The sequence below is a fragment of the Scyliorhinus torazame genome, chromosome 4, assembly GCF_047496885.1.
Source record: "Scyliorhinus torazame isolate Kashiwa2021f chromosome 4, sScyTor2.1, whole genome shotgun sequence".
NCBI classification, from domain to species: Eukaryota; Metazoa; Chordata; class Chondrichthyes; order Carcharhiniformes; family Scyliorhinidae; genus Scyliorhinus; species Scyliorhinus torazame.
In genome coordinates, this window is record NC_092710.1 from 46,927,040 (window position 1) to 46,947,069 (window position 20,030).

The window sequence follows — 20,030 nt, forward strand, 5'->3', positions numbered from 1 at the left end:
CACTTCAATGTCTCATATTGTATATTTTGAATTTCCTTCAATGGTAATTCAGCCTCACCAGCACATTTCCCTCGCAAGCAGACCGGCAGCCTCCTTTTGGCTTCCTTTCTCAAATTCTTCAGCTTGTACTCGCTTTTGACCAGTGACTTGTGATGTGACAACTGTTTACCCAGGGACCTGCACTGGGACTTCAAGACTTTGAAGATTACGTTTAGTTCGGTGAGATCTGAGTGGGAAGCTACAGAGACAAAGATTGTATTTTGAGAGAGGGAATGAAAGGTATTATCTGGTGTTTGTTGTGGCAGTGTGTGAACGTAAATAAATTCATCGAGTAAACTAGCGAATTATGCAAATCGCAAAGTTTCAGGATATAAATAGATCTGTCAGCACCACATTATCATGGAAAATAACCCCATCCTTTATACCGCCCGAGTCGTTCTTGCAAACGTGCAGCAACATAAATCGTTCAATATAAAAGCAAATTACTGCGGATGTAAAATCTGAAAGAAAAACAGGAAATGATGGAAAATCTCAGCGGGTCTGGCACCACCTGTGAAGAGAGAACCGAGTTAACATTTCGAGTCCGGGTCACTCTTCGTCACAGTAAATCAATTAATCATTCAATCGTTGCTCACAGATGTCGCTAAAAAACATTCAAAATGTTCCTTCAGGATTACCGGAGGTAAATCCTGTCATGCATTCAAAGAAAATGCTGCGGATGTTGCAAATCTGCATGAGAAGCTAAACATGATAGGATTGAAGCTCAAAAATTCAGAGGATATATGTGGAGCCAGACACAGAGTTAACATTTCAAATCCGTGTGATCCTTAATCAGAGCTGAAGTGAGGAGTAAATGCAATGGTGTAGATGAGATGGAGAAGATGAGAAAATGGAAGTTGCGTGAAAAATGGAGCTATGAAAGGTTCGACATAAGAGTAGGGAGAGCATCTTCAAGGGTAGTGCCATGGAGATGTTGCAAATAATCTCTGCATTCACCATTAAATTGGGAGCTTTTCACAACAGGTGACTTGTTTTGACGTAAAGGTATAAAGGCACTGCTGAGATTTGAACTCAGGATCTCCTGTTTACTAGACAGGCGCTTTAACCATCTAAGCCACAGCGCCTACTTGCACACCAGCTCTGCAAGTTTGGAGCAGATTTCCATTATTTTGATTACCGCTCAGTATTGTTGATTTCTCATGCTGACTTTGAGAGTGCAAATTTCATTGGCACTGGACTTTTGAAACTGCAAAAATTGCAGTTATTTCTGAAAGTTATTAGATTATCGCATTCTGCAGGGAGAAGTAAACAAACAGGAAATATTTTGTGAATTGGAAGTAATTAAACATGACCACAAAACTACAGTGGTATAATGCAGGACAAGACCAGGAGAGGGTTTTTACATTAACTGAAAATCTGAAAATTTCCCAATTCGCAAAATATTTCCTGTTTGTATACTTCTTTCCTGCAGAACTGCTTTTAAATTAATAACTTTCAGAAATAACTGCAATTTTTCAGTTTCAAAAGCCCAGTGCCGATGAATATTTTAATTTGCACTCTTAAAATCAGCAGGAGAAATCAACAATACTGATGTTTAATCAAAACAATTGAAATCTGTTCCACACTTGCAAGCATGTCTTGCAGCTTGGTGCTGTGGCTTAGCTGGTTAAAGCGCGTGTTTTGTAAACAGGAGATCCTGAGATCAAATCTCAATAGTGCCTTTATACATTCAGGTCAAAGCATGTTTCCTGTGAAGAATGGTGAACATATTAAATGTTGACAACATTTCTGAGGTCCTGACCTTCAAGATTGTTTTCGCTTGTTTTATGTCAAACTTGATTCAAACTTCCATATCTCCCATTTTTCACGCAACTTCCATTTTCCTCATCTACTCCATTGCATGTAACCTCGCTTCAGCTCTGAATAAGGATCACACGGATTTGAAACATTAACTTTGTGTCTGGCTCCACAGGCATCCTCAAATTTTATGAACTTTAATCCAAGCATTTTTAGTTTCTCATGCAGATTCACAATATGTGCAGTATTTTCCTTTGAATGCACGACAGGATTGACCTCAGGAAATCCAGTAGGAATATTTTGAATGTTTGTCAGCGATGTCTATGAGCAAAGATTGAATGATTAAATGATTTACTCTGATGAAGAGTGACCCAACTTCGAAACGTTAGCTCGGTTCTCCCTTCACAGATGCTGCCAGACCTACTGAGATTTTCCATCATTTCCTGTTTTAATTCAGATTTCACATCCGCAGTAATTTGCTTTTTTATTGGACGATATATGTTGCTGCATTTTAGCAAGAACGATTCGGGCGGGATAAATTGTTGGGCATTTTCCATGAAGATGTGGTGTTGACAGATCTATTTACACCCTGAAATTTGCGATTTGCAGAATTTGCTACTTTACTAGATGAGCTTACTTGCGTTCACACTCTGCCACAACAAACAACAGATGACACGCTTTATTCCCTCTCTCAAAATACAACCTGTATCTCTGCAGCTTCTCACTCACATCTCAGCGAACTAAACATAATCTTCAATGTTGTGAAGTCCCAGTGCATGTCCCTGGGTAACAACAGTTGTCACATCACAGGTCATTGGTAAAATGCGAGTCCAAGTTGAAGAATTTGAGAAAGAAGGCCGAAGGGAGGCTGCCAGTCTACTTGCGAGGGAAATGAGCTGGAGAGGTTGAATGACCAGTGAAGGAAATTCAAAAGATACAATATGAGACTTTGAAGTCAGCTATGAGCATATTTTTATAATGGGCCCTGGTAGCTCAGTAGGTAGAGCATCAGACTTTTAATCTGAGGGTCCAGGGTTCAAGTTGCTGTCAGGGCTATGAATTTGGCTCAAGGCGTTTGCTTCCCAATGAACGGTCGGAAATAAAAATAAAGAATGCAGGATGCTTTATGGAAAGTGGAAAAACCGTGACAACGTTGTGTTTGCCAAATTGCAACAGCTGTCCAGAATTTTCAAGAATTTTTGCTAGATTTTCAGTTAACGTAAAAACTCTCTCCTGTTCTTATCCAGCATTATACCACTATAGTTTTCTGGCCATTTTTCTCCCCTGTGATTGTCCCCCTCTCGAACAGATATACCCCTTTGGATACTGTCGGGGGGGATAGCCTATCAGGGGAAAACAGCAGCAGCCAGAGCAGTGGCACCACGGCTGGCTCTGATGTTCAGAAGGGAGGGTCAAAGCGCAGAAGAGTAATAGTAATAGGGGACTCTATAGTCAGGGGCACAGATAGGTGCTTCTGTGGACGTCAAAGAGACTCCAGGATGGTATGTTGCCTCCCTGGTGCCAGGGTCCAGGATGTCTCCGAACGGGTAGAGGGAATCCTCAAGGGGGAGGGCAAACAGGCAGAGGTCGTTGTACATATTGGTACTAACGACATAGGCAGGAAGGGGCATGAGGTCCTGCAGCAGGAGTTCAGGGAGCTAGGCAGAAAGTTAAAAGACAGGACCTCGAGGGTTGTAATCTCGGGATACTCCCTGTGCCACGTGCCAGTGAGGCTAGAAATAGGAAGATAGAGCAGATAAACACGTGGCTAAACAGCTGGTGTAGGAGGGAGGGTTTCCATTATCTGGACCACTGGGAGCTCTTCCGGGGCAGGTGTGACCTGTATAAGAAGGACGGGTTGCATCTAAACCGGAGAGGCATAAATATCCTGGCCGCGAGGTTTGCTAGTGTCACACGGGAGGGTTTCAACTAGTATGGCAGGGGGGTGGGCACGGGAGCAATAGGTCAGAAGGTGAGAGCATTGAGGGAGAACTAGGGAATAGGGACAGTGTGGCTCTGAGGCAGAGCAGACGGGGAGAAGTTGCTGAACACAGCGGGTCTGGTGGCCTGAAGTGCATATGTTTTAATGCAAGGAGCATTACGGGTAAGGCAGATGAACTTAGAGCTTGGATTACTACTTGGAACTATGATGTTGTTGCCATTACAGAGACCTGGTTGAGGGAAGGGCAGGCTTGGCAGCTAAACGTTCCAGGATTTAGATGTTTGAGGAAGGATAGAGGGGGATGTAAAAGGGGAGGTGGAGTTGCGCTACTTGTTCGGGAGAATATCACAGCTATACTGCGAGAGGACACCTCAGAGGGCAGTGAGGCTATATGGGTAGAGATCAGGAATAAGAAGGGTGCAGTCACAATGTTGGGGGTATACTACAGGCCTCCCAACAGCCAGCGGGAGATAGAGGAGCAGATAGGTAGACAGATTTTGGAAAAGAGTAAAAACAACAGGGTTGTGGTGATGGGAGACTTCAACTTCCCCAATATTGACTGGGACTCACTTAGTGCCAGGGGCTTAGATGGGGCGGAGTTTGTATGGAGCATCCAGGAGGGCTTCTTAAAACAATATTGCCACCCAGGTTGATAGGGTTGTGAAGAAGGCCTATGGAGTGTTGGCCTTTATTGGTAGAGGGATTGAGTTCCGGAGTCGGGAGGTCATGTTGCAGCTGTACAGAACTCTGGTGCGGCCGCATTTGGAGTATTGCGTACAGTTCTGGTCACCGCATTATAGGAAGGACGTGGAGGCTTTGGAGCGGGTGCAGAGGAGATTTACCAGGATGTTGCCTGGTATGGAGGGAAAATCTTATGCGGAAAGGCTGACGGACTTGAGGTTGTTTTCGTTGGAGAGAAGAAGGTTAAGAGGAGACTTAATAGAGGCATACAAAATGATCAGGGGGTTGGATAGGGTGGATAGTGAGAGCCTTCTCCCGCGGATGGATATGGCTGGCACGAGGGGACATAACTTTAAACTGAGGGGTAATAGATATAGGACAGAGGTCAGAGGTAGGTTCTTTACGCAAAGAGTAGTGAGGCCGTGGAATGCCCTACCTGCTACAGTAGTGAACTCGCCAACATTGAGGGCATTTAAAAGTTTATTGGATAAACATATGGATGATAATGGCATAGTGTAGGTTAGATGGCTTTTGTTTCGGTGCAACATCGTGGGCCGAAGGGCCTGTACTGCGCTGTATTGTTCTATGTTCTATGTTCTATGTTCTAATATGTAAACAGTCCAACTAGGGAAGGGGCGGTACTGGACCTGGTATTGGGGAATGAGCCCGGCCAGGTGGTAGATGTTTCAGTAGGGGAGCATTTCGGTAACAGTGACCACAATTCAGTAAGTTTTAAAGTACTGGTGGACAAGGATAAGAGTGGTCCGAGGATGAATGTGCTAAATTGGGGGAAGGCTAATTATAACAATATTAGGCGGGAACTGAAGAACATAGATTGGGGGCGGATGTTTGAGGGCAAATCAACATCTGACATGTGGGAGGCTTTCAAGTGTCAGTTGAAAGGAATACAGGACTGGCATGTTCCTGTGAGGAAGAAAGATAAATACGGCAATTTTCGGGAACCTTGGATGACGAGTGATATTGTAGGCCTCGTCAAAAAGAAAAAGGAGGCATTTGTCAGGGCTAAAAGGCTGGGAACAGACGAAGCCTGTGTGTCATATAAGGAAAGTAGGAAGGAACTTAAGCAACGAGTCAGGAGGGCTAGAAGGGGTCACGAAAAGTCATTAGCAAATAGGGTTAAGGAAAATCCCAAGGCTTTTTACACGTACATAAAAAGCAAGAGGGTAGCCAGGGAAAGGGTTGGCCCACTGAAGGATAGGCAAGGGAATCTATGTGTGGAGCCAGAGGAAATGGGTGAGGTACTAAATGAATACTTTGCATCAGTATTCACCAAAGAGAAGGAATTGGTAGATGTTGAGTCTGGAGAAGGGGGTGTAGATAGCATGGGTCACATTGTGATCCAAAAAGACGAGGTGTTGGGTGTCTTAAAAAATATTAAGGTAGATAAGTCCCCAGGGCCTGATGGGATCTACCCCAGAATACTGAAGGAGGCTGGAGAGGAAATTGCTGAGGCCTTGACAGAAATCTTTGGATCCTCACTGTCTTCAGGGGATGTCCCGGAGGACTGGAGAATAGCCAATGTTGTTCCTCTGTTTAAGAAGGGTAGCAAGGATAATCCCGGGAACTACAGGCCGGTGAGCCTTACGTCAGTGGTAGGGAAATTACTGGAGAGAATTCTTCGAGACAGGATCTACTCCCATTTGGAAGCAAATGGACGTATTAGTGAGAGGCTGCCGGTCTGCTTGCGAGGGAAATGAGCTGGAGAGGCTGAATGACCAGTGAAGGAAATTCAAAAGATACAATATGAGACTTTGACGGGAGCTATGAGAGGATTATTGAAATGGGCCCTGATAGCTCAGTCGGTAGAGCATCAGACTTTTAATCTGAGGGTCCAGGGTTCAAGTCCCTGTCAGGGCTTTGATTTTGGCTCAAGGCGTTTGCTTCCCAATTAACGGCCGGAAATAAAAATAAAGAATGCAGGATGCTTTATGGAAAGTGGAAGAACCGTGACAACGTCGTGTTTGCCAAATTGCAACAGCCGTCCAGAATTTTCAAGAATTGTTGCTCGATTTTCAGTTGATGTTTAAACTCTCTCCTTGTCTTGTCCTGCATTATATCACTATAGTTTTCTGGCCATGTTTAATCACTTACCAATTCGCAAAATATTTCCTGTTTGTATACTTCTTTCCTGCAGAACTGCTTTTAAATTAATAACTTTCAGAAATAACTGCAATCTTTACAGTTTCAAAAGGCCAGTGACGATGAATATTTTAATTTGCACTCTCAAAGTCAGCAGGAGAAATCAACAATACTGATGTTTAATCAAAATAATTGAAATCTGTTCTACACTTGCAAAACTGTCTTGCGCATTGGTGCTGTGGCTTCGATGGTTAAAGTGCTCTGTCTTGTAAACAGGAGATCCTGAGTTCAAATCTCAGCAGTACCTTTATACATTCAGGTCAAAGCATGTAGCCTGAGATGAATGTTTCTCAGTTAATGGTTACTACATTTCTGTGGTACTGACCTTCAAGATTGCTTTCCCCTGTTTTACGTCAAACTTCCATATCTCCCATTTTTCACGCAACTTCCATTATCCTCATCTACTCCATTGCATGTAACCTCGCTTCAGCTCTGACTAAGGATCACACGGATTTGAAACATTAACTTTGTGTTTGGCTCCACAGACATCCTCAAATTTTATGAGCTTTCATCCAAGCATTTTTAGTTTCTCATGCAGATTCACAATATGTACAGTATTTTCCTTTGAATGCACAACAGGATTGACCTCAGGAAATCCAGTAGGAACATTTTGAATGTTTGTCAGCGATGTCTGTGAGCAAAGATTGAATGATTAAATGATTTACTCTGATGAAGAGTGACCCAACTTCGAAACGTTAGCTCGGTTCTCTCTTCACAGATGCTGCCAGACCCACTGAGATTTTCCATCATTTCCTGTTTTAATTCAGATTTCACATCCGCAGTAATTTGCTTTTTTATTGGACGATATATGTTGCTGCATGTCCGCAAGAACGATTTGGGCGGGATAAATTGTTGGGCATTTTCCATGAAGATGTGGTGTTGACAGATCTATTTACACCCTGAAATTTGCAATTTGCATCATTTGTTAGTTTTCTATATGAGTTTACTTGCGTTCACTCTCTGCCACAACAAACACCAGATGACACCCTTTATTCCCTCTCTTAAAATACAATCTGTATCTCTGTAGCTTCCCACTCATATCTCAGCGAACTAACCGTAATCTTCAATGTCCTGAAGTCCCAGTGCATGTCCGTGGGCAACAACAGTTGCCACATCTCAAGTCATTGGTAAAATGCGAGTCCAAGTGAAGAATTTGAGAAAGGAATCCAAAGGGAGGCTGCCGGTCTGCTTGCGAGGGAAATGAGCTGGAGAGGCTGAATGACCAGTGAAGGAAATTCAAAATATATAATATGAGACTTTGAAGTGAGCTATGAGAACGTTTTGACGTTGGGCCCTGGTAGCTCAGTCGGTAGAGCATCAGGCTTTTAATCTGAGGGTCCAGGATTCAAGTCCCTATCAGGGGTTTGATTTTGGCTCAAGGCGTTTGCTTCCCAATGAACGGTAAGAAATAAAAATAAAGAATGCAGGATGCTTTTTGGAAAGTGGAAGAACCGTGACAACATCGTGTTTTCCAAATTGCAACAGCCGTCCAGAATTTTCAAGAATTTTTGCTAGATTTTCAGTTGATGTTTAAACTCTCTCCTGGTCTTATCCAGCATTATACCACTATAGTTTTCTGGCCATGTTTAATAACTTGCCAATTCGCAAAATATTTCCTGTTTGTATACTTCTTTCCTGCAGAACTGCTTTTAAATTAATAACTTTGAGAAATAACTGCAATCTTTACAGTTTCAAAAGCCCAGTGATGATGAATATTTTAATTTGCACTCTCAAAGTCAGCAGGAGAAATCAACAAGACGGATGTTTAATCAAAACAATTGAAATCTGTTCTAAACTTGCAAACCTGGCTTGCAGATTGGTGCTGTGGCTCAGATGGTTCAAACTCCTGTCTTGTAAACAGGAGATCCTGAGTTCAATACTCAGCAGTACCTTTATGCATTCAGGTCAAAGTATGAAACCTGTGAAGAATGGTCTTCATTTAATGGTGAACATAGAAAATGTTGACAACATTTCTGTTGTTCTGACCTTCAAGATTGTTTTTGCTTGTTTTATGTCAAACTTGATTCAAACTTCCATATCTCCCATTTTTCACGCAACTTCCATTTTCCTCATCTACTCCATTGCATGTACTCCATGCTTCAGCTCTGAATAAGGATCACACGGATTTGAAACATTAACTTTGTGTCTGGCTCCACAGACATCCTCAAATTTTATGAGCTTTCATCCAAGCATTTTTAGTTTCTCATGCACATTCACAACATGTGCAGTATTTTCCTTTGAATGCACGACAGGATTGACCTCAGGAAATCCAGTAGGAACATTTTGAATGTTTGTCAGCGATGTCTGTGAGCAAAGATTGAATGATTAAATGATTTACTCCGATGAAGAGTGACCCAACTTCGAAACGTTAGCTCGGTTCTCTCTTCACAGATGCTGCAGACCCTCTGAGAATTTCCATCATTTCCTGTTTTTTTTCAGATTTCACATCTGCAGTAATTTGCCTTTTTATTGGACGAGATATGTTGCTGCATGTCAGCAAGAACGATTTGGGCGGGATAAAGGATTTCCAGTAAGATGTGGCGTTGACAGATCTATTTACACCCTGAAGCTTTGCGATTTGCATAAATTGCTACTTTACTAGATGAGCTTACTTGCGTTCACACTCTGCCACAACAAACAACAGATGACACCCTTTATTCCCTCTCTTAAAATACAATCTGTATCTCTGTAGCTTCCCACTGATATCTCAGCGAACTAAACGTAATCTTCAATGTCTTGAAGTCCCAGTGCATGTCCCTGGGTAACAACAGTTGTCACATCACAGGTCATTGGTAAAATGCGAGTCCAAGTTGAAGAATTTGAGAAAGAAAGCCGAAGGGAGGCTGCCGGTCTGCTTGCGAGGGAAATGAGCTGGAGAGGCTGAATGACCAGTGAAGGAAATTCAAAAGATACAATATGAGACTTTGAACTGAACTATGAGAACATTTTTGTAATGTGCCCTGGTAGCTCAGTCGGTAGAACATGAGACTTTGAAATGAGCTGTGAGAAAGTTTTTGGAATGGGCATTGATAGCTCAGTCGGTAGAGCATCAGACTTTTAATCTGAGGGTCCAGGGTTCAAGTCCCTATCAGGGTTTTGATTTTGGCTCAAGGCGTTTGCTTCCCAATGAACGGTAGGAAATGATAAATAAAGAATGCAGGATGCTTTATGGAAAGTGGAAGAACCGTGACAACGTCGTGTTTGCCAAATTGCAACAGCTGTCCAGAATTTTCTAAAATTGTGCTAGATTTTCAATTGATGTAAAAACTCTCTCGTGGTCTTATCCAGCATTATACCACTATAGTTTTCTGGCCATGTTTAATAATTTCCCAATACGCAAAATATTTCCTGTTTGTATTCTCCTTTCCTGCAGAACTGCTTTTAAATTAATAACTATCAGAAATAACTGCAATTTTTACAGTTTCAAAAGCCCAGTGCCGATTAATATTTTAATTTGCACTCTCAAAGTCAGCAGGAGAAATCAACAATACTGATGTTCAATCAAAATAATTGAAATCTGTTCTACACTTGCAAAGTTGTCTTGCAGATTGGTGCTGTGGCTTAGATGGTTAAAGCGCTTGTCTTGTAATCAAGAAATCCTGAGTTTAAATCTCAGTAATACCTTTATACATTCAGGTCAAAGCATGTAGCCTGTGAAGAATGCTTCTCATTTAATGGTGAACACAGAAAATGTTGACAACATTTCTTTGGTACTGACCTTCAAGATTGCTTTCCCTTGATTCAAACTTCCATATCTTCCACTTTTCACGCAACTTCCATTTTCCTCATCTACTCCATTGCATGTAACCTCGCTTCAGCTCTGAATAAGGATGACACGGATTTGAAAAATTAACTTTGTGTCTGGCTCCACAGACATCCTCAAATTTTATGAGCTTTAATCCAATCATTTTTAGTTTCTCATGCAGAGTCACAACATGTGCAGTATTTTCCTTTGAATGCACGACAGGATTGACCTCAGGAAATCCAGTAGGAACATTTTGAATGTCTGTCAGCGATGTCTGTGAGCAAAGATTGAATGATTAAATGATTTACTCTGATGAAGAGTGACCCAACCTCGAAACGTTAGCTCGGTTCTCTCTTCACAGATGCTGCCAGACCCACTGAGATTTTCCATCATTTCCTGTTTTAATTCAGAATTCACATCTGCAGTAATTTGCCTTTTTATTGGACGATATATGTTGCTGCATGTCAGCAAGAACGATTTGGGCGGGATAAAGGATGGGGCGTTTTCCATGAAGATGTGGCATTGACAGATCTATTTACACCCTGAAACTTAGCGATTTGCAGAATTTGCTACTTTACTAGATGCGCTTCCTTGCGTTCACACTCTGCCACAACAAACAACAGGTGACATGCTTTGTTCCCTCTCTCAAAATACAATCTGTATCTCTGCAGCTTCCCACTGATATCTCAGCGAACTAAACGTAATCTTCAATGACTTGAAGTCCCAGTGCATGTCCCTGGGTAACAACAGTTGTCACATCTCAGGTCATTGGTAAAATGCGAGTACAAGCTGAAGAATTTGAGAAAGAAAGCCGAAGGGAGGCTGCCGGTCTGCTTGCGAGGGAAATGAGCTGGAGAGGCTGAATGACCAGTGAAGGAAATTCAAAAGATACAATATGAGACTTTGACGTGAGCTATGAAAGTATTTTTGAAGTCGGCCCTGATAGCTCAGTCGGTTGAGCATTAGACTTTTAATCTGAGGGTCCAGGGTTCAAGTCCCTGTCAGGGTTTTGATTTTGGCTCAAGGCGTTTGCTTCCCAATGAACGGTAGGAAGTAAAAATAAAGAATGCAGGATGCTTTACGGAAAGTGGAAGAACCGTGACAACGTCGTGTTTGCCAAATTGCAACAGCCGTCCAGAATTTTCAAGAATTTTTGCTAGATTTTCAGTGAATGTAAAACTCTCTCCTTGTCTTGTCCTGCATTATACCACTGGAGTTTTCTGGCCATGTTTAATCACTTCCCAATTCGCAAAATATTTCCTGTTTGTATACTTCTTTCCTGCAGAACTTCTTTTAAATTAATAACTTTCAGAAATAACTGCAATTTTTCAGTTTCAAAAGCCCAGTGCCGATGAATATTTTAGTTTGCACTCTCAAAGTCAGCAGGAGAAATCAACAATACAAAATTTAATCAAAACAATTGAAATCTGTTCTACACTTGCAAAGCTGTCTTGCAGTTTGGTGCTGTGGCTTAGATGGTTAAAGTGACTGTCTCGTAAATAGGAGATCCTGAGTTCAAATCTCAGCAGTACCTTTATATGTTCAGATCAAAGCATGTAGCCTGTGACGAATGCTCCTCATTTAATGGTGAACACAAAAAATGTTGACAGCAGTTCTGAGATACTGACCCTCAAGATTGCTTCCCCTTGATTTGTGTCAAACTTGATTCAAACTTCCATTTTTCACGCAACTTCCATTTTCCTCATCTAATCCTTTGCATGTAACCTCGCTTCAGCTCTGAATTAGGATCACACGGATTTGAAACATTAACTCTGTGTCTGGCTCCACAGACATCCTCTAATTTTCTGAGCTTTAATCCAATCATATTTAGCTTCTCATGCAGGTTCACAACATCTGCAGTATTTTCCTTTGAATGCACGACAGGATTGACATCAGGAAATCCAGTAGGAACATTTTTTTTTTTCATTTTAAAAAAATTCTCCTCCTTTTTCACATTTTCTCCCACATTTACATCCATCAACAATAAACAATAATCAGCAAGGTATGTCAATCCCCATAATAACAACAACGATCCCATCTACCCACCAACCCCCAATCCTCAACCCGCATGTTTACATAAACAAATGACAGAAATAAATCAGGGATTACCCATAGTCACCCTTAATGTTACACAGCAGCCCCCCCCCGCCCCCACAGCACCCCACCCCCCGCCCCCGCGCCCCCCCTACCGACGCCCCCGGTCTCCAGCTCCTCCCGTCCACTGCCTCTTGTAAAACTCCTCCCCCTACCCTCGGTTCCTTCCCCCCAACTTTCCACCCCGGCTCGACCACTCGGACCCTGTTCTGCCAGGCTCCGATGGCCGCAGCCCCTCCCCCCACCTCACTCCCGTTCACTGGCCGGCTTAAACCGGCCAGCGTGGAGGCCCCTGCCCGGGTCCCTTTCCCAATTGCCCGGCCCCAGGAAAGCCCGAAGATCCCCTTTTAGCACACAAACCCCACATATCCACCTACACCCCAAAGAACTCTCATTTCGAGTGAAAGTCCCGTCCCTTCCCTCGTCCAAATGTATACCACCTTGGCTCCTTTAATCTCTACACTCGCGCGCAGTGATACAAAAAAGAAGAAAATACAGTCATGAGGTTACATCGGCACATGGCCATTCCTCAGTTTGTCAGTTCTGCCACAGTCCTTCTGCTTTCGCAAACTCCTCCGCTGCTTCCGCCGTTCCAAAATAAAAGTCCCTGAGCTTATAAGTCACCCTCAGTTTCGCTGGATATACAATGCCGCACCGCACCTTGCTAACGTACAGTGCCCTCTTCACCCGGTTGAAGGCAGCCCGCTTCCTTGCCAGCTCCACCGTAAAGTCCTGGTATACACGCATACCAGCTCCAGCCCACTGCACCACCCGCTTCTGCTTGGCCCAGCTCCGGACCTTCTCTTTCACACTGTACTTACGGAAGCACAGAGTCACTGCCCTTGGCGGCTCACTCGCCTTTGGTACAGGCCTCCACGACCGATGAGCCCGATCCAGTTCATATCGGGAGGGGTCCTCTCCCTCCCCCAGTAGTTTTGCCAGCATCGCGGCAAAATACTCAGTCGGCTTCGGTCCTTCAACTCCTTCGGGCAGCTCCAGAATCCTCAAGTTCTGTCACCTGGATCTATTTTCCAGGTCTTCCATTTTTCCTCGCAGATCCTTGTTAGTATCCGTCACCTTCCGCATCTCTTTCCCCACCGAGGCAAGTTGATCACCGTGCTGCAATAACGTCTCCTCCACTTCCTTCAGCGCCTCTCCTTGCTCTCGCACCTCCGCCACTGCGCTCGCCACCTCCGTCCTCACTGGGGAAACCGCCTCCTCCACCAGCACACTCAAAACCTCCCTCATCTCCTTCCTCACCATCTCCATGCATTTCGCAATCTGCGCCAACTGCTTTTCAAATTCCGCAGCCATCACCTTGGTTATTTCTTCAGCCGTAAGCAGTGCGGCCTTCCCTGGTGCTCCAGCCTCCATTTCTCCTGGTGACCCCGTGGTGACCTTTCCACTCCCCGACGGACCTCCAACTGGTTTTTTTTCGGCCGTTTTTCTGCTCACCCTCGACATTTTTCTTTGTTCTTTTTTTCCTCCTGTGTCTTCTCAGTGCCTCCTCCGTGCCTTCTCCCTTCTTCTGCCGCCTCCGCGGACCTTGGGACTGGGCTTAAAGCCCTGAAATTGCCGTTCCCGAGCGGGGGCTCTCCATTGTGCGGCCGCCTCCCGCCCGCCATCACCGGAAGTCCCCAGTAGGAACATTTTGAATGTTTGTCAGCGATGTCTGTGAGCAAAGATTGAATGATTAAATGATTTACTCTGCTGAAGAGTGACCCAGCCTCGAAACGTTAGCTCGGTTCTCTCTTCACAGATGCTGCCAGACCCACTGAGATTTTCCATCATTTCCTGTTTTAATTCAGATTTCACATCTGCAGTAATTTGCCTTTTTATTGGACGATATATGTTGCTGCATGTCAGCAAGAACGATTTGGGCGGGATAAAGGATGGGGCGTTTTCCATGAAGTTGTGGCGTTGACAGATCTATTTACACCCTGAAACTTTGCGATTTGCATAATTTGTTACTTTACTAGATGAGCTTACTTGCGTTCACTCTCTACCACAACAAACAACAGATGACACCCTTTATTCCCTCTCTTAAAATACAATCTGTATCTCTGTAGCTTCCCACTGATATCTCAGCGAACTAAACGTAAGCTTCAATGTCTTGAAGTCCCAGTGCATGTCCCTGGGTAACAACAGTTGTCACATCACAGGTCATTGGTAAAATGCGAGTCCAAGTTGAAGAATTTGAGAAAGAAAGCCGAAGGGAGGCTGCCGGTCTGCTTGCGAGGGAAATGAGCTGGAGAGGCCGAATTACCAGTGAAGGAAATTCAAAAGATACAATATGAGACTTTGATGTGAGCTATGGGAATATTTTGATAATGGGCCCTGGTAGCTCAGTCGGTAGAGCATCAGACTTTTAATTTGTGGGTCCAGGGTTCAAGTTCCTGTCAGGGCTTTGATTTTGGCTCAAGGCGTTTGCTTCCCAATGAACGGTCGGAAATAAAAATAAAGAATGCAGGATGCTTTATGGAAAGTGGAAGAACCGTGACAACGTCGTGTTTGCCAAATTGCAACAGCCGTCCAGAATTTTCAAGAATTTTTGCTAGATTTTCAGTGAACGTAAAAACTCTCTCCTGTTCTTATCCAGCATTATACCACTATAGTTTTCTGGCCATGTTTAATAATTTCCCAATTCGCAAAATATTTCCTGTTTGTATACTTCTTTCCTGCAGAACTGCTTTTTAAATTAATAACTTTCAGAAATAACTGCAATTTTTCCGTTTCAAAAGCCCAGTGCCGATGAATATTTTTATTTGCACTCTCAAAATCAGCAGGAGGAATCAACAATACTGATGTTTAATCAAAACAATTGAAATCTGTTCCACGCTTGCAAGCCTGTCTTACAGATTGGTGTTGTGGCTTTGATGGTTAAAGCGCCTGTCTTGTAAACAGGAGATCCTGAGTTCAAATCTCAATAGTACTTTTATACATTCAGGTCAAAGCATGTAGTCTGTGAAGAATGGAGAACAAAGAAAATGTTGACAACATTTCTGTGGTACTGACCTTCAAGATTGTTTTCGCTTGTTTTATGTCAAACTTGATTCAAACTTCCATATCTCCCATTTTTCACGCAACTTCCATTTTCCTCATCTACTCCATTGCATGTAACCTCGCTTCAGCTCTGAATAAGGATCACACGGATTTGAAACATGAACTTTGTGTCTGGCTCCACAGACATCCTCAAATTTTATGAACTTTCATCCAAGCATTTTTAGTTTCTCATGCAGATTCACAATATGTGCATTATTTTCCTTTGAATGCACGACAGGATTCACCTCAGGAAATCCAGTAGGAATATTTTGAATGTTTGTCTGCGATGTCTGTGAGCAAAGATTGAATGATTAAATGAGTTACTCTGATGAAGAGAGACCCAACTTCGAAAAGTTAGCTCGGTTCTCTCTTCATAGATGCTGCCAGACCCACTGAGATTTTCCATCATTTCCTGTTTTAATTCAGATTTCACATCCGCAGTAATTTGCTTTTTTATTGGACGATATATGTTGCTGCATGTCAGCAAGAACGATTTGGGCGGGATAAAGGATGGGGCGTTTTCCATGAAGATGTGGCGTTGACAGATCTATTTACACCCTGAAATTTGCGATTTGCATAATCTGTTAGTTTTCTCGATGAGCTTACTTGCGTTCACACTCTGCCACAACAAACAACAGATGACACGCTTTATTCCCTCTGTCAAAATACAACCTGTATCTCTGCAGCTTCCCACTCACATCTCAGCGAACTAAACATAATCTTCAATGTCTTGAAGTCCCAGTGCATGTCCCTGGGTAACAACAGTTGTCACATCACAAGTCACTGATAAAATGCGAGTCCAAGTTGAAGAATTTGAGAAAGAAGGCCGAAGGGAGGCTGCCAGTCTACCTGCGAGGGAAATGAGCTGGAGAGGCCGAATTACCAGTGAAGGAAATTCAAAAGATACAATATGAGACTTTGAAGTGAGCTATGAGCACGTTTTTATATTGGGCCCTGGTAGCTCAGTCGGTAAAGCATCTGACTTTTAATCTAATGGTTCAGGGTTCAAGTCCCTGTCAGGGGTTTGATTTTGGCTCAAGGCGTTTGCTTCCCAATGAACGGTCGGAAATAAAAATGAAGAATGCAGGATGCTTTATGGAAAGTGGAAGAACCGTGACAACGTCGTGTTTGCCAAATTGCAACAGCCGTCCAGAATTTTCAATAATTTTTGCTAGATTTTCAGTTGATGTTTAAACTCTCTCCTGGTCTTGTCCTGCATTATACCACTGTTGTTTTCTGGCCATGTTTAATCACTTACCAATTCGCAAAATATTTCCTGTTTGTATACTTCTTTCTTGCAGAAATGCTTTTAAATTATTAACTTTCAGAATAACTGCAATTTTTACAGTGTCAAAAGCCCAGTGCCGATGAATATTTTAATTTGCACTCTCAAAGCCAGCAGGAGAAATCAACAATACTGATGTTTCATCAAAACAATTGAAATCTGTTCCACACTTGCAAGCTTATCTCGCAGATTGGTGCTGTGGCTTAGATGGTTAAAGTGCTTGTCTTATAAACAGGAAATCCTGAGTTCAAATATCAACAGTACTTTTATACATTCAGGTCAAAGCATGTAGCCTGTGAAGAATGCTCCTCATTTAATGGTGAACACAGAAAATGTTGACAACATTTCTGTGGTACTGACCTTCAAGATTGCATTCCCCTGTTTTATGTCAAATTTGATTCAAACTTCCATATCTCCCATTTTTCACGCAACTTCCATTTTCCTCATTTACTCCATTGCATGTAACCTCGCTTCAGCTCTGAATAAGGATCACACGGATTTGAAACATTAACTTTGTGTTTGACATCCTCAAATTTTATGACCTTTAATCCAATCATTTTTAGTTTCTCATGCAGATTCACAACATGTGCAGTATTTTCCTTTGAATGCATGACAGGATTGTCCTCAGGAAATCCAGTAAGAACATTTTGAATGTCTGTCAGCGATGTCTGTGAGCAAAGATTGAATGATTAAATGATTTACTCTGCTGAAGAGTGACCCAGCCTCGAAACGTTAGCTCGGTTCTCTCTTCACAGATGCTGCCAGACCCACTGAGATTTTCCATCATTTCCTGTTTTAATTCAGATTTCACATCTGCAGTAATTTGCCTTTTTATTGGACGATATATGTTGCTGCATGTCAGCAAGAACGATTTGCGCGGGATAAAGGATGGGGCGTTTTCCATGAAGATGTGGCGTTGACAGATCTATTTACACCCTGAAACTTTGCTATTTGCATAATTTGCTACTTTACTCGATGAGCTTACTTGCGTTCACACTCTGCCACAACAAACACCAGATGAGACCCTTTCTTCCCGCTCTTAAAATACAATCTGTATCTCTGCAGCTTCCCACTCACATCTCAGCGAACTAAACATAATCTTCAATGTCTTGAAGTCCCAGTGCATGTCCCTGGGTAACAACAGTTGTCACATCACAGGTCATTGGTAAAATGCGAGTCCAAGTTGAAGAATTTGAGAAAGAAAGCCGAAGGGAGGCTGCCGGTCTGCTTGCGAGGGAAATGAGCTGGAGAGGCTGAATTACCAGTGAAGGAAATTCAAAAGATTGGACAAATTAACAAGGGGTTTTGCTCACAGTTGGGCATACGCCAGCAGTTACACTGTGCTTATAGACCGCAGGCGGCCGGGTTGGTTGAGAGACACAATCAGACCCTCAAAACTAAATTGGCTAAATTAAGAGCAGACACGGGACTGACATGGCTTAAGTTGCTCCCCGTTGCCATCTTCCAGCTGCGGGTTACACCTGCGGGACCGGCCCGGCTCTCTCCCGCCGAGATTCTTTATGGCAGGCCTCTAAGAACTCCCTGGAGCCTGCAGGTTCCCAGACTGGTTCAGTTTCATCAGATGACTGAAGAGATGACCACCTATGTTCTAGCCCTCACGCAAGTGCTCAAGGAACTCCATGGCCAGGTCCACGCGGCTCACCAGCCATCGCCCCCAGTACCTAGCTCACTTTCAGTCCAGCCCGGTAGTTATGTCATGGTCAAAAATTGGACTAGGAAGGGGTCGGAGCCGCGATGGGACAGGCCCTTCCAAGTTCTCCTTACCACCCCCACAGCAGTTAAAGTGGAGGGGCGAAGTGCTTGGGTCCACCTACATCACTGTAAATTGAGTCCATCTCCACTACTGTAAAAGGTCGGATACTAAACTGCCTCCCTTCTCCAGTGCTATTTTACAGGTGTGGAGCATGATGGAGTGGCTACGCATCGTCTGTATGATATTTGGCCTCACTTCGCTTGGCGTGTTATTGGCGATGGACATGGAAAAGGGGAATATTATGTATCTGTGTAGCCCCAACCAATCTACAAGGTTACATCACCTCTGCAAAGGTGATGTTCTTCGCTGCCCCCATATACGAGGACATGGTATCGACTCATGGAAGGTCATCAAAGTTAAGGAGAATGCAGGAGTCATGAAGCAGTTGCACCGGTCCCGGCGATGGGAAGGGAACATTATATGGACATTGCCTTGTTTTTGGAATACATGTAAATTCGATTTTGGATGTGTTAAGAGTGGTGCAATAAAGGTAAAATCAGGCCGTCAGGAGAGCGTAGGAAGAGGCTATGAGAAAGTGAAAGGGACTAGAGAGAGGACGGGGCGTATGAGAAGGGAAGTACAGCTAGAACGTAGGTTACCGGGAGATACACTTAAGTTAATTAAAGGCCAAACTGAGGAAAACCCGGGTAGTATGAATCTCTTCTACCAGATTTACCACCGCTTGTATGGCCAGGGACGGGTTGTCTGCTACCCAAACCCCGCAGCGGTGTCTAGGTTATTTTCTGTTTCACCGCTTTGGGGCACTCCCCAAACGGTGGTTCATTGTCAGCATTCCGAGCCACTGCCCGATCAGGTCACTCTTCCTTACGATCCGGATTCAGCACCACCGGCTATTTGCCTTCCCCTTCCTCGGGATAATTCCCATTCACAGTACGATAGGCTGCGACGGTGGAGGGCGTACATACCTAGCCACTTCACTCCCAATAGGGATTCCCGGTCGTACGAGAATTGCTTCAGCAGTGAAGGATACGGCTGTTTGCTGGTAGAGGTGGACACAAATATAACATGTCTGTTTCCCACCTGTACGGACAGGAGGTGCCATATCACCCAGGCGTCTGGCCAATGCGTTTGTTACAACAACACTTGCGTTCCATTGAACGCCGGCCTCCAGCTCCTTTGTGGCTGGGCGAATGTCTCTCATATCACTGTTGGGACTAGGGCTTTCCGCATTGCTAGGCGGCCCGAATGGGCGTTTCAAAGTTGGATAAACTGGGCTACTGGAGGGTCCTTACGCACCCGATATGCTGATTGTGATGCTAGCCTGCACACGGAGCAAGGATACTACTTTTTATTTAATGGTACAGCGACCAATGTTTTGTCACCCCCATTTCCCCGCCGAATTGCTATAGGGACTCTAGTCCCTACCACAGTCCCCTGCCCTTCGGCGTGGAACCTGCATAATCAGTTAGCACGCTGGGCAGTCTCTGCTGAATTTTGCGAGAACTGGAAAAAACCTCAGGATCTTGCACCCAACCGGGGCCACTCAGCC

At 43.8% G+C, this 20,030-nt stretch overlaps 4 non-coding genes across 4 annotated transcripts; 3 read left to right on the top strand and 1 right to left on the bottom strand.

Annotated features, from left to right (window-relative positions):
* Positions 1 to 1,050: 1,050 nt before the first annotated feature.
* trnat-agu (transfer RNA threonine (anticodon AGU)) lies at positions 1,051 to 1,124 on the bottom strand. The gene has a single exon. It is a non-coding gene; the product is annotated as a tRNA-Thr (tRNA).
* A 5,101-nt stretch (positions 1,125 to 6,225) lies between these two features.
* trnak-uuu (transfer RNA lysine (anticodon UUU)) lies at positions 6,226 to 6,298 on the top strand. Its single transcript has one exon. It is a non-coding gene; the product is annotated as a tRNA-Lys (tRNA).
* Positions 6,299 to 11,261: 4,963 nt separating this feature from the next.
* trnak-uuu (transfer RNA lysine (anticodon UUU)) lies at positions 11,262 to 11,334 on the top strand. The gene has a single exon. It is a non-coding gene; the product is annotated as a tRNA-Lys (tRNA).
* A 451-nt stretch (positions 11,335 to 11,785) lies between these two features.
* trnat-cgu (transfer RNA threonine (anticodon CGU)) lies at positions 11,786 to 11,859 on the top strand. The gene has a single exon. It is a non-coding gene; the product is annotated as a tRNA-Thr (tRNA).
* The last annotated feature ends 8,171 nt before the right edge of the window (positions 11,860 to 20,030 follow it).